This window comes from Grus americana, unplaced genomic scaffold, assembly GCF_028858705.1.
Source record: "Grus americana isolate bGruAme1 unplaced genomic scaffold, bGruAme1.mat scaffold_76, whole genome shotgun sequence".
Taxonomy (NCBI): domain Eukaryota; kingdom Metazoa; phylum Chordata; class Aves; order Gruiformes; family Gruidae; genus Grus; species Grus americana.
This window is the reverse complement of record NW_026561971.1, coordinates 634,136-648,966: the sequence shown is the minus strand read 5'-3', so window position 1 is coordinate 648,966 and position 14,831 is coordinate 634,136.

Genomic DNA, 14,831 nt, shown 5'->3' with positions numbered 1-14,831 from the left:
GACAGCCAGGCTTTGTGCGTCGGGCGTTGTGCTTCAGGCTGCTTGCCCATGTGCTGTAGATTGCAAAGGACCTGCGAGAGACAGGAATAGCCATGAGGCTGAATTTGGGGCAGGACTAGGGGCAGGAGTTACTGCCACTTCCCAGCCTTGCAGCGGTACCCGGCACAAGGCTGCCTGTCCATTCAGTGACACTTGGGGCCAAGGTGGCCCTGGATGCTCAGGCAGGGGTGAGACAAGTGTCATGAGATGCTCCTGGTGGCAAAACCTGACGCAGAACTCAGAGCAGTCGTTCCCAAGCTGTCATGCCTTACAGCTTGCTGCTGCTGCTGCTGCTGCTGCTCTAGACCTGGGAAAGTCCAAATATGCATCCAACAGCTGGTCTGTCTCACCCCTATCATCAGCCTACCAAAAGTTTACCACGTCACCTTTGCCATGCAAAGTTGTGCTGTGGCCGCATAGCACCTTTGAAACACCTGACACCAGCCAGCCCACCATTCCTGCAGACACCTCCCAACCAAAACCGGGCAGGCAGCAGTTTCCCCCCGAGTGAGTTCCTTTGGTGTGAGTCACTAGCAAGGTCTTTTGGTGCTCCTTCACAACATACCTTTCTGCAAAGGTTTTTGACGACCAGACTCCAGGCAGGCACTGCTCTCTAGAAGCACCAAATCTCTCACGGTACTTGTTTCTTCTCCAGGAGGCCACCAGACTTGAGGTCCCCCAAGATTTAGGCCTTCTTTCCCAGACCAGTGACTGGTTTGAATTAACTTCCTCTATTGTTTTCGTCGGTTTGTTTGGGTTTCTTTAAGGTCCAAGTCTCCCTGCAGTGCTTCTCCCACACTGCCTCCTGCTCTCACTCATTTAGTCGTTCCCACTCGCGATCGCCACCGTATCCAAGAGTCGTAACAATCGTTGCAGGTGAAGGTCAGATGGTTATCACCGTTCAAGGGCAAGGGCAGCCCCATCCAGAAGATACCGTTCACGCTCAAGGTCTCCAGTACTTAGAGAACAGTCTTCCACTAAATGGACTCTACCTCAAGGGGAAGAAGAAAGGCAGCATTTTAGCAGATACAGAGAAATTCCACCTGAATTCATTTATGTTCTTAATTCATCTTCATATCACCTCTATCAAAAATTTCTGAACTTGTCCATGCTCTTTAAGTTGGAAAAAAGCACACAGCATCCATTAGCTTCTCTCAGTCTTTAGCTATAGTCTCTAACATTTTCAGAGCAGAGCTATGCTGTAAAACAGTAAAACAGTCCAATGAAATGGAAGCACCGACTGCAAATGTGACATTCATGTAGCTCAGTTGGGCTAATAGTGGGATGTTCAGATAAGCTTACTGTGCTGACTGGCAGAGCAGATGAGAAACTGCCTTACTGTAACTCAAGTCTTAAAGTGATTAAAGGAAAAAAACCCCACAACAATTTAAAAGATTTAAAAGACCTTACTTGCTGCCCTGATATTGCTCATTTATATCACTTATCAGTATTTGCTTAAAGCTTGCAGCTGGAGAAAAACGTTCTCGCTAACCCTGATTTTAAGGCTGCAGTGTAATATGATACAATGAAGGTGTTAAAAAAAGCTCATTCTGCTAATTTTCTGCACCCTCTGTTCTTTCTCCAACATATGTGCTAAGGCTGTACAGACTGATGTGCGTCTGGGAGAGCTGAGGGAGGATCAGCAGCAGGCAGTTAGCCCTAAATGCAATGGAACAATACAGGCTCTCTCACTATTGCCACGCACAAACTACTTGAAATCTCACACCTACACCCCCTCAACTCCCAAATGTCCCCCATACAATTTGTTCCTCCATTTTCCTCGGATGGGCCTGAAGGAGAGGGAAAATAAAAAGTTAATTCAATCTCAGTAACTGAGAGGATTTTCTTTTACTTGAGCGTGCAAAATCATTTGGAAGGCAGTAAAAAAGTCTTCCGAATCTTTCTTCTCATGTCACAGACTTGTTTTGCACAGAACTGCATAAGCAGCGGTGGTTCCCATGGCCATCTCCTCCTGGAGATAACAGGAATGGAAACCAAAGCTCTCACCCTGCCTGAGCAACAGTGATATGCAAAAGAAGAGCTGTAACACGGTCCTCAAACTGCCACATTCCTGCAGCACTGACTTGGGAGATCCTCTCAGCTTTGCATCACCCGGAAGCTACGCTGACGCTGCTACAGAGGGGCGTCCTTCCCAGCACCAAGCAGTTGCCCTTGGGAAAGACATGCTTGCTTCTTCTCTCCCTCTCCAAGCCCCCAAGCTGAATTCCCAGTGCTAGTGTCTTTTGAAAACAAATGGCAACCAAGCAGCCACCTGGAGCAAAACCAGATGGAGGAGGCTTGCTTTGAAGCCGACATCAGGAGCTCCCTATCTCGCAGCTCAGTCCACGGGCCACGTGCTCAGTAGGGACGTACCCTCCAGATGACTGGGTTCTCTGTGGGTCACTTGGAGATTTCTCAAATCAACAAGGAATTCTTTCCTTGCCAATTACCAATCTCTCTTACACCAAGGTATGTGTGAGCAGAACAGCAGGGACGGAACGCTTTGTCCTAAGTTTCTGAAATTCTTGCTGCACAGGGTAGAAACTCCTGATGTGGCTCAGGCCAAGCTGGGTTGAGCACTGGAAACCCCCGAGCTTGGGCAGCACCGTGTCTACTAGGAAGCAGGTGAAGTTATGCAGAGGAGAACCCCACAACTATGCTGAGGTGGGTGTCTTGATACCAAGGCACTCGTGTGACTTTTTCACTCCACGGCAATGGAAACACAGCCTCTGATTTTCAAAAAGGAATGAATTAGGGAAACTAATTAGCCTAGACCAATTTTAAAACACAACATATAACTTGGCAACACTTGAGTCAGGCCCCACAAACTCAGGCTTCGCCTCTCTCATGCTCCAGTACGAAAGAAAACAATTAGTAAAAGAGTTGGAATGTAGAAATGGGATAAGAGAAGCCGTAAATTAGGGAACAGTCCTTGGGTATGAACTAGAAAAAAGACACAAAGTTTGAGGCAACCTGATAAAGGGGGCCCAATATGCCAACAAGCCTGGGACCATCCGGGCAGGACAGATAACGAGGTTGCTGAGCTTGCAAAACGGAGATCATGAAGAAGAGGTCACCCAACTGTGTACGCTGAAGAAGAGGAGAAAGAGGAAGATTTGAGGAGGACGACCCCTGACGACCACCTGAGAAAGAAACTGCGCAGGCGTATCAGGACATTAGCATATATTCAGGAGTTCCCGGAATAATAATGAATATGTACTAAATTTATCGGAAACCTGATGAATATGTAACTCTTTGTAATATAAATCACGTACAATTTGTGCCTCGTCGAGACGCACACTCGTGGAAATATCCCCGTGCGACTCCCAGCGCTGCAATAAAGGATACCTGCTTAATAGTCACATTGGCTATTGAGTGAAATTTTTTGGATTCAGGAGTTAAAACGTACCAAGACATTGATGATATATCGGGGGGGGGTCCCATGCCACTGCAGTGGGACAAACCCAAAAGGAAAAGAATTACTCACCTGGAAAGTTGAGAACTTCAGGTTCCGGCAGAAAAGGTACAACTCCCCTCCGCTGAGGTGAAGTTCTTAGGCAGCTGGTGGAAAGGAGGAGCCGTGTGTATACCAACAAAACCTTGGCCACCTTACAACAGAGAGAAAGCCCAGAAAACAAAAAGGAGCTGCAACATACCCTAGGCTTGCTGGTATGCTGGAGGAAGCACAGTCCGGATTTCTCTGCCACAGCTCGTCCCCTGCACGATCTAACGTGCAAAAGAGCTTCCTGGGATTGGACCCCTCTTCATGAGGAAGCCCCAAAATTACTGGGTTTTGAAGCAGGGGCATAGCAAGCTTTGGGCCCAGCACACCCCACAGATCCGCTCCAGGTGGAACGGGGTTTTGCCCTTCCTGGGGCATCTCTACACGTGTGGCAGCGTGCAACGGAGGGTTTCACTCAGGCAGCTTCAAAGCTGCAGAAAAGCGATACTGGGTCTGGGAGAAAGGCCTCTTTGTGGTCAGTCTAGCCTTGCAGGAGGCTGAAAGAATGCTCCGGCAACAATCCCTCACCCTAGGAGGGCCCTTTAATGCCCTGAGGCCTGTACTGGCAGCACCCCACCCCTGGGGGAGTCCCACCAGGAACCGGTTACAAGTGCTATGCCCAGCTGGAGCCTTCCAGTCACACAGAGCAAGGGGGGGAGGGAGCGCCCAAGCTGCTCCAAACCCAGGCAAAATCACCCACTCCCTCAGGTGAGGAAACCCCTCCTTCCTGCAGAAAGTGGACTCACCCGCCTCCCAACTGAAAACCTAGTTCCACAAGTTGCAGAAAGAGGATCTCTTCCATTAATAGGTATCTGCACGTTTTAGTCTTAAGATTTAGTTTTAACTCCCACCATATACTTTTCTTCAAAATGCTCTGTTTCCACAGACTGTTGCTTTTCTCAGTGTTTGCCCTCAAAAAGGGAAAAAAAAAAAGAGAGACAAACTGCCAAGAACCATGAAAGGAAGCTTAGGAGCCCTGCTTATTTCTCCACTCCCAGAACCTCTCACCTCACTCATGCCGGTCCCCCTTGTTACCGCTCAAAGGGCAATAACAACTTTCCAAACAGAAATGCAGTTTAGAAAGCCAACATTGGTTTATTCATCGCTGGGTGCATGGGGGATCTCTCCTCCTAACATGCACACCTAGCCTTTAAGCCCTTATACGTTTATACACTTAGGTTACAAAACCATTACAAAATTACATTTGCATCACATGGTTACCTTATTGTGATGGGTAGAAAGTTTTCTCGCTTCGATTTAAACCTATATGCTTAGAGAAATTCAAGGAGCATGCCCAGTGAGGGGTGCTCATACCTCAAAGGTGGGTAGCTTTTAGAATGGAGGTGTGTTTTGCTATTAGAATTAGATTATAATGAACAAAGTTCAATCAAAGGACATGATTTTGACAGAAAATAAAATATTACTTGCACCCACTGCCAACTACAAGCTTTACTCCATCGTTCACTTCAGGTTGGGGCTATACAATGGACATAATCAGCAGCCACAAATTGGTTAGCAACCTGTGTTGGGTTTGCATGGCAAGGTTTTGGTAGCCTGGGGGGGCGTGGGGGGCTACAGGGGTGGCTTCTGTGAGAAGGATGAGGGGGTGTAGAGATTCCACCTGCAGCCCATGGAGGACCCCACACCAGAGCAGGGGGAGGCACCTGAAGGAGGCTGTGGCCCCGTGGGAAGCCCACACTGGAGCAAGCTCCTGGCAGGAGCTGTGGACCCGTGGAGAGAGGAGCCCACGCCAGAGCAGGTTTGCTGGCAGGACTTGTGACCCCGTGGGGGACCCACGCTGGAGCAGTCTGCTCCTGAAGGTCTGCACCCCGTGGGAGAGACTCACGTTGGAGAAGTTGGTGAAGGACTGTCTCCCGTGAGAGGGACTCCTCCATGCTGGAGCAGGGCAACGACGAGAGGAGTCCTCCCCCTGAGGAGGAAGAAGCGGCAGAAACAACGTGTGATGAACTGACCCTAACCCCCATTCCCCGTCCCCCTGTGCTGCTGAGGGGGGGCAGAGGTTGAAGCCAGGAGTGAAGTTGAGCCTGGGAAGATGGGAGGGGTGGGGGCAGGTGTTTTCAGATTTGATTTTATTTCTCATTCCTCTACTCTGTTTCGCTTAGTAACAAATGAGGTGAATTTCCTCTCTAAGTTCAGTCTGTTTTGCTTGTGACGATAACTAGGGAGTGATCTCTCCCTGTCCTTATCTCGACCCAGAAGCTTTTTGTTAGACTTTTTCTCTCTCCCCTGTCTGGTGAACAAGGGACATGATAGAGCAGCTCTGGTGGGCACCTGGCCCCCAGCCAGGGTCAACCCACCACAACCCTCCAAAACAGATGGGGATTCCCCAGCATTTCACAACGCCCTGCACACAGGGAGGACCCTCCCTCAATCCCAGGAGTTATGCAAAGTCCATTCTGGGCCCTGGCTCCCACACAGTCTCACTACCTCCCTCTTGGGTTTCCTGTACGTGCATTTTACCAAAGCCTCGCGCTTCCCAGCTTGAATGGTTTAAAATGCATTACAAGAAAGCTATGGAGTATTTGGAGACAAACTCCCTACTTCATTTATTCTCCAAAATCTCCAACATGAGGTTCCTTGCTCGGGGAAAACCTTCTCCCAGGCTGGGAAACAACCCAGTGTGAGGTGTAAGTGCCCATCAGCCGTGCCCGGGGGCTGCAAGCCAGGTCTGTCACACCAAACCCTGGGCAAAAAAAACCCCAAAACACCACCGCCAGCTGTTCCTGGTACGGTCCAGCCCCCATGAGATGAAGGGACAAGGTGCCACCGAGTGGGTGAGCCACCTCCGGGCGTGGGCAAGCTGCTGCCGGGTGCGATCACACCCACGATGCCGGGCCCGGGTGTCCCGGAGTGGGGGAGACCGGAAGCAGGACCCGAGCATCCCCGGTGCCAGGGGTGGGGGGAGCCAGCCTTCCCCAGGCCCGGAGCCACTAGAGAGCAATAGCTGTATGTCCCACACCCACAGCAGCTGAAGGCCAGCCAGGGAGCAGCTGAGGGACCCCCAGGGATGCACAGGGACTGCTCAGGTGTCCATAGGGACACACCAGGGCATCTTTCCTGAAGATTAAAAAAAAAAAACCCAAGTCTTTTTGAACTTTTCTGCTCAGTGGGTAAGGGAGACACACCTTCAGCATCCAGGACATCCCAGATGCTCCCAGGCTATTGCAGCTCAGAGCCACCCCTCCAACACAAAGCAGAGAGAGACACAGCCCCAGGTGAGCTGCTTTTTATGCCCTGCTAATTAGGCTAATTTAGGGAAAACCTGTTCCTGCCCAAGATAGGCAGGTGTCAGCAGTTACTTTCCACCTGGCAAGAAATATTAGAGCCACTCTGGTGTGCCTCTGAGTTTTGTGGGGATGTGTTTCCTTGCTCCCACAATGCTCCCATCACCTCTCCATTGGGCATTCCCTTTGCCCCGGGCCTGGAAGCTGGTTGCTCCCCAGTATGACCCTTTGCTCTCTGTTACCCTGTGGGGAAGGGCCTGCTCTGCTGCTTCCCCTCCACCACACTGAAAGCGGCAAAATAGTTCACTCTCTAAGGCTTATTTGGAAGTTTTAGAAAGCAGGCATTCTTTATTGCAGCGCTGGGTGCACGGGGGATAACTCCACCTAAGGTGCACACCCAAAAGACAAAACTAGCAAGTATTTCTACTATGTTCATAGACATATTCAGTATCTTTCCCAGTAGTGCTTATCACAGGCAGGGATCTTCCTTGGGAACTCGTTAGCATATGCTAAGGTCTTTCCCCCATGTTTGTTGACACCTCCTCGGGGGTCTTCAGACTCACTCCTGGTATCACATATACCTTATCCCTCAAGGCCGGTTTTGGGATCACCTTGTAACTCTCTTATCTTTTTTTGCACATCTGTTCTTCCAAGGCCCAGCTCTTTACAATGAGATTGTTCCAGAGCTCCTTAGCTTACAACTAATTGTTTCCTAAGTGACAATGGTTTCCCTTTTGTTTGGTTACATGGATTGAGCAATGGCTCTAATTGCTTGAATTGATCTTAAGATTTCCATAGTCACAGGTATCAACATCCTCATTGACAGGGAGGGGCTCACGGGAGAAGCACCCCAGCCCTGCCACCTTTGTGTTTGGCCAGTCCCCAGCTCCAGCCCCTGCTCTGGGCGCTTCCCCCGGCTGCCACCAGCCCCTCGTTTATCAGGCCGGGGTGGTGGGAGATAGGGAGGGAGGCCGATAAGCCCTCCAGTGGCAGCGTGCTGGAAACAGTCCCACTGGTGCTGTTAGATCAGAGCGCTGGGAAAATGCCTCCAGCTCCCCGGCCCACCAGCGCAGCGGGCTGGGGCTGGGGGGCTGCAGGGCTGTTGAAAAGCACAGAAGGAGGAGCCGTGTTGGAGCTGAAGTGTTTCGCTAGCAGGCTGCAGGGCTGGCTGCTGCCTCCCAGGGTACCGGGGCTTGTCAGGGGTCTGACCAGCAGCCCTAGGAAGGCTGCTTTGGCATCTGACCCTGCAGTCCGTCTCCATCCATAGGCTTCACTGCCTTTTTTCCCCAGCTGGTAAGAAAACTCACTTCTCCCTCCCTCCCTCCCTCCCTCCCGCGCTCCCCCAGGCCACCGGTGGCCAGAGGTCTCAGCTGGCTGGAAACATGCTGGTTGGGTGTTTGAGCTCCTTCGCAGGAGCTCTGGTATCCACACAGACCTCTCTTTGCATGTACCTGGAGGACCAGCACGTGTGAAAGGCTGTGGTCCTCCTTTCATAATGATCTCTACCCATTGTAAAGCCTTTTTCCACCAGGAAAAACAACCAATCGCAATAAGGTTTAGCAGATTGCACCCTGCTTACTACAAGTTATTGTGGAGCGGAGAACGCAAACCCTTCAAGCCACTTGTCATCGAGGAAAAGGGACTCTTGCCTTGCAGCAGCTCCTCTGCATGGGCTCAGCCCAAGCTGAGACCCTGTCACCCACCTCTCACCTGGCACTAACTTTATCTAGATTCAGGTTTGGAAATGCTGATGCTTGTCAGGGTTCCTATTCTTGGCTCTGCAAAATGAGGCGTATCTGCAGAGGCATCCTCAGCTGGGGCACACCATCAGCCGTGCCACTGCTGGAGCGGGCACGGGAGCGCGCAAACCGAAAAACCCCTCAGACTTGCACCCCAAGACCATGCAACTGGCAGGTTTCAAAGCCTGCAGGTGGTTGCAGGGTTCACAGAAATGTGATCCAGTTCCTAAATATCTTAAAACAAAGCCTTGGTGGGTGTCAGGACAGAAGAACATAATCTGACACCAGAACAGTGCTATCCTCTCCAAAACACCTGGTGCATCGAGACTGGCCCACGGATTGGAGGGAACCTGCCTTGGGAGTCTTTTCCCATTGAAACTGAAAAATCTGGAATGCCACCTCTGATTTTTCTTCTTCCTTGTCAGGGCTTGAATGCAGCTCCCCCAAAGCACAGCACTGGCATGGACGGTCTTACTCCGAAGCGATACTGCTGTAAACGGGAGCAGACCAGAGGCAGTCCTGGCTACAGCACAAACAGGGTGGCATGTGTCACCGGAGATGACCGGTCCTGGCAGAGCGGTGGCACCTGGAGGAAGAGTGCCAGCAGTGGGAAAGGGGGCACAGCCTCACGTCGCCCTTCCCAAGCAGACAGAGCTGGGGCTGAGAAACAGATGGAGCCGGCAGGACAAAAAGCCCAGTGAAAATCTATCCGTGGGGTGGGTACCACAAAAGTCAGGAGAAACGGGTGCTGGCAAAGCAGCACCGGAGGGAGAGGGGGCTGTAGCCCTGCAGAGCCCCACGCTGCAGCCTGAGTCACCGCTTGTAAATCCTCACGCACTGGGGCTGATGCATCTCTCTGCTGGGTAAGAGAAGTGGGAAACAAGCTACTGTTCTGGGACACTCGGATTCCTCTGCTTTGAATTGTTATTGTTTCCATTCCAATGTTAGGACTTTCATGTGAGGTTTTACAAACCATGTTATTGGTTGGTTTCTTTACGGTCTTGTTTTCCTTCCCCTCACAGAGCAGACACAGCTCCTGTACCAATCTGTGCAGCAAACAGAGCTAAATGTCCCCAGCGTGAAACCCATGCCTGTATTTTTTCTAATTTTCATATACGCAACTAATCAATTTGTACTGAGTTACAAATGCAGAAGCTGGAGTGTACATTCTCCTCCCAAACTTGGGTTCACAGTATGACGTTTACCGTGTGTGCGCGCTTATCTCTTTCCCTCTCTCTCTACATTAAGGAGATAGGAATGTATATAGGCACACACTCTCCTAAACAAGATATTATTTTTTTTTCTACAGAAATGGAGTTACATTTAATTGGATTGGCTTTGCCTGCCCTTTAGCTTAGCACAGTTGGAAGAAGCATTTGAGAAGAAATTCAACCTCCTCCCTCAATACAGTCCTGTTCCTTTTGACAGGAGAAATTCAGCTGTGCCAAGGAGAAAGAGAAAGGCTGGAGGCGCCTCATCTGAACAACCAAAATCCAAGAAAGGTGCATTACCATGTGCAAAACATGCTTGAGCAACAACAATGCTACGGCCACCTCAGGAATTTCTACTTTCTTCCTTTACTGCTGCATATGAAAAGCGTGAAGTCCAAGAAAATAGTTTTCTAGCACTGAAGTCAGTGGGTTGTCACCAGTTTCCAGGCTGCACTCTTGACTCCCGAGTTTCATGCTGAGCAGAACTGGTTAGAGTTTGTCCATGAAATAGATTCCTCAGAGCAAGCAGATTGACCAAAACCATGAACAGTTTAGAGGAAAGTGAAAAATGGCAGCAGATTTGCATAGCCATCACAGTGGCCTCCTGATGTCACAAGCTACCTCACCACATTCTGTTCCGGACCCTATAAATACTGGCCCCCCAGCACTTGTCCCACATTCGCTGAGCTTTCGAGTCCTCAGATTCCACGCTGGTTGGAAGAATGAAGGCTCAACGATGCGAAGCGAGCGGGCGCTCACCTCTGTGTGGGCGCCCACAGGAGGAGCTGCAGGAGGCGCGGAGGAAGAGGCTGCGTCAGAGGGGAGGCACCATCAGCTACGCGGTCCTCTTCCACGTAGCTGATGGTGCAGAGGCAATGGAGGTGGATCCACCTGAAGACGAGGAGGAGCCGATGGAGGTGGATCCACCTCCAGGATGGCTCCCCTGGCACCACAACATCGTGCCAGGGCTCCCCTCCACACCACCATCAACGCGGTGCCGTAGGGTCATCCGGCCAGTGCCCTACCGCCGGCCCTGCCTCCGCGCTCGGCGCTAGCCGGGAGGCTGACCCTCCGCGCCTGGCCGGCCTGCAGGCTTCCTTCCCGTCCCCCGTCCTCTGCCCTACCCCTCACCCCTTCTGAAGGGGTGTCATCTCTTCTGCACTGAGCCCCGAGAAAAGGGGACAAGACAACATGGCGTCACAGCTTCAGCCGCTGCGCCAGGAGAAGTCCCTCAGCGGGCCACCGAGGTCCCTGGGGCCTGGAGACGGGGTCTCTTCGGCCTGGAGACGAGAAGGCTGCCCGACGGGAGGCTGCAGAGGAAGCCAGACGCTCCACGGCGGCACACGAAGAACAGCAGTGTGTCAAGCAAAGACGTAAGAGACAGCCGCTCCTCTGGAGAGGCAGACCACCACAGGCCTGCCAGGAAGGAGTGCTGGCCTTCAGCATTAAGGCCCCTTCTAGCTGTCTCGTTCGTTCTTTTCAAGGTTGGACAAGTAAAAAATAAATAACTAAATAAGTAACAGTGAAAATGCTTTCCCTCTCTCTTCTTTGGTACTTTGGTAACTGCGTCCGGGCTCCACTCGGCCCATGGAAGGGGACGCGCGAGTGCCCCCTGCATTGCAAAATCAGCCAGGGGCTCCTGACAGCCGTTTAACTCGGCTTTAAGGGATGCTCCTGTACCCTGTTCTGCTCTGAAGGGGCAGCACCTTCCAGGGGAGGAATGGAAACCCCATCCAGGACCCTGCAACATCTGAAGCTCTGATGGCTCTTGCTCTGCAGCCTGGAGGGCTCAGCGCAGTGGACACAGGGTCCCCTGTGCTGGCAGGGCTTCAGCAGATCTGTTGGCTAGTGGGCCAGTGACTTTGGGTCATCATGGCCACTGGGGTCTGTCCTGGGCCATAAAACTCTTCTAGGGGTCACACAGTGACTTAATGAAATCCTGTAGTCACCTGGGGACAGGTTCAGGTAATGGAGAAAGAAAAAAACAGGCGAGAACAATAATCCTTTGCAATGGCTTCTCTTCCTCTTGCTTTCTCTTAGTCTGTTGGGTTTTTTGTTGCTTTGGGGTTTTTTTCCCTGTTATTGTACTGGTTCCTGGTTTTTTCCTTCTGGTCTCCTGACTTTTCTGTAGCACTTTCTTTTCCCAGTATCTCATTTTCTCTCCCCCTCCCCCTTTTCTGCACTTGTGGTTTTTTCTGTGGGAAGAGCAGGATAATTTTGGTTTCCAAAAGCTCCTTCTGCATTAAGATCCAGGGGGAGAGTGAAGAGGAAGGTGGGCAAAGTGTGCCAGGCACAGTTCTTCCAGCACACTTGTGTTGGGTTTGCATGGGAAGGTTTTGGTAGCTGGGGGGGGGGGGCGGGGGGGCGGTCTACAGGGGTGGCTTCTGTGAGAAGCTGCTAGAAGCTTCCCCTGTGTCTGACAGAGCCAATGCCAACCGGCTCCAAGATGGACCCACCACTGGCCAAGGCCAAGCCCATCAGCACCTCCGTGATAACATATTTAAAAAGGAAAAAAACAGTTAGAGAGGGAGCTTTTGCAGCCGGAAAGAGGAGTGACAAGATGTAGAAACTCTGCAGACACCATGGTGAAGCAGGCTGTCCCCCTGCAGCCCATGGAGGAAGGATGAGGGGGTGTAGAGAGTCCACCTGCAGCCCGTGGAGGACCCCACACCAGAGCAGGGGGAGGCACCTGAAGGAGGCTGCGGCCCCGTGGGAAGCCCACACTGGAGCAAGCTCCTGGCAGGAGCTGTGGACCCGTGGAGAGAGGAGCCCACGCCAGAGCAGGTTTGCTGGCAGGACTTGTGACCCCGTGGGGGACCCACGCTGGAGCAGTCTGCTCCTGAAGGTCTGCACCCTGTGGGAGAGACTCACGTTGGAGAAGTTGGTGAAGGACTGTCTCCCGTGAGAGGGACTCCTCCATGCTGGAGCAGGGGAACGATGAGAGGAGTCCTCCCCCTGAGGAGGAAGAAGCAGCAGTAACAACGTGTGATCAACTGACCCTAACCCCCATTCCCCGTCCCCCTGTGCTGCTGAGGGGGGGGCAGAGGTTGAAGCTGGGAGTGAAGTTGAGCCTGGGAAGATGGGAGGGGTGGGGGCAGGTGTTTTCAGATTTGATTTTATTTCTCATTCCTCTACTCTGTTTCGCTTAGTAATAAGTTAGATGAATTTCCTCTCTAAGTTCAGTCTGTTTTGCTCGTGACGAAAACTAGCGAGTGATCTCTCCCTGTCGTTATCTCGACCCAGAAGCTTTTTGTTATACTTTTTCTCTCTCCCCTGTTTGGTAAACCAGGGGAGTGATAGAGCGGCTCTGGTGGGCGCCTGGCCCCCAGCCGGGGTCCACCCACCACACTGTTGCATAGGAAAAGCATGAAGTCCAAGAAAATAGTTTTCTAGCACTGAAGTCAGTGGGTTGTCACCAGTTTCCAGGCTGCACTCTGGAAGTTCATGCTGAGCAGAACTGGTTAGAGTTTGTCCATGAAATAGATTCCTCAGAGCAAGCAGATTGACCAAAACCACGAACAGTTTAGAGGAAAGTGAATTTGACAAGTTTTGCCAGGAGAAAAGGGGGAAAAAATGGCAGCAGATGATCAGAAGGTGACAAGGCTTTCTTATTAGCCAGAGGTGAAAGGATGATCTGATGTTCTGTGGATTACTTGTAGGTTATATTGGAAATCAGAGGAAATCTATTTTTACCTTTAGCTCTGCTCTCCCATCCCCATGAAACCCTCGGACGGTCACTTTCTCTCCTTACCTCTGGAATGGTAAATCAGGGCTGTAGACCCCCCAGCTCCAGTGGCCCTTCAGTTCGTGGTGGCAGATCCAGAGCAGAGAAAGAAGAGGGCGAGCAGCTCACTCGCAGGAAGGGACTCCAGTGGCGGCAGGAAGACAGCCAGGCTTTGTGCGTCGGGCGTTGTGCTTCAGGCTGCTTGCCCATGTGCTGTAGATTGCAAAGGACCTGCGAGAGACAGGGAATAGCCATGAGGCTGAATTTGGGGCAGGACTAGGGGCAGGAGTTACTGCCACTTCCCAGCCTTGCAGCGGTACCCGGCACAAGGCTGCCTGTCCATTCAGTGACACTTGGGGCCAAGGTGGCCCTGGATGCTCAGGCAGGGGTGAGACAAGTGTCATGAGATGCTCCTGGTGGCAAAACCTGACGCAGAACTCAGAGCAGTCGTTCCCAAGCTGTCAGGCCTTACAGCTTGCTGCTGCTGCTGCTGCTCTAGACCTGGGAAAGGCCAAATATGCATCCAACAGCTGGTCTGTCTCACCCCTGTCATCAGTCTACCAAAAGTTACCACGTCACCTTCTGCCATGCAAAGTGGTGCTGTGGCCGCATAGCACCTTTGAAACACCTGACACCAGCCAGCCCACCATTCCTGCAGACACCTCCCAACCAAAACCGGGCAGGGGCAGCAGTCTTCCCCCCGAGTGAGTTCCTTTAGTGTGAGTCACTAGCAAGCTATTTTGCTGCTCCTTCACAACATACCTTTCTGCAAAGGTTTTTGACGACCAAACTCCAGGCAGGCGCTGTTGTCTAGAAGCACCAAATCTCTCACGGTAATTGTTTCTTCTCCAGGAGGCCACCAGACTTGAGGTCCCCCAAGATTTAGGCCTTCTTTCCCAGCCCAGTGACTGGTTTGAATTAACTTCCTCTATTGTTTTCGTCGGTTTGTTTGGGTTTCTTTAAGGTCCAAGTCTCCCTGCAGTGCTTCTCCCGCACTGCCTCCTGCTCTCACTCATTTAGTCGTTCCCACTCTCGTTCCCACTCGTGATCGCCACCGTATCCAAGAAGAGACGAAGGGAAGAGTCGTAACAATCGTTGCAGGTGAAGGTCAGATGGTTATCACCGTTCAAGGGCAAGGGCACCCCCATCCAGAAGATACCGTTCACGCTCAAGGTCTCCAGTACTTAGAGAACAGTCTTCCACTAAAGGGACTCTACCTCAAGGAGAAGAAGAAAGGCAGCATTTTAGCAGATACAGAGAAATTCCACCTGAATTCATTTATGTTCTTAATTCATCTTCATATCATCTCTATCAAAAATTTCTGAACTTGTCCATGCTCTTTAAGTTGGAAAAAAGCACACAGCATCCATT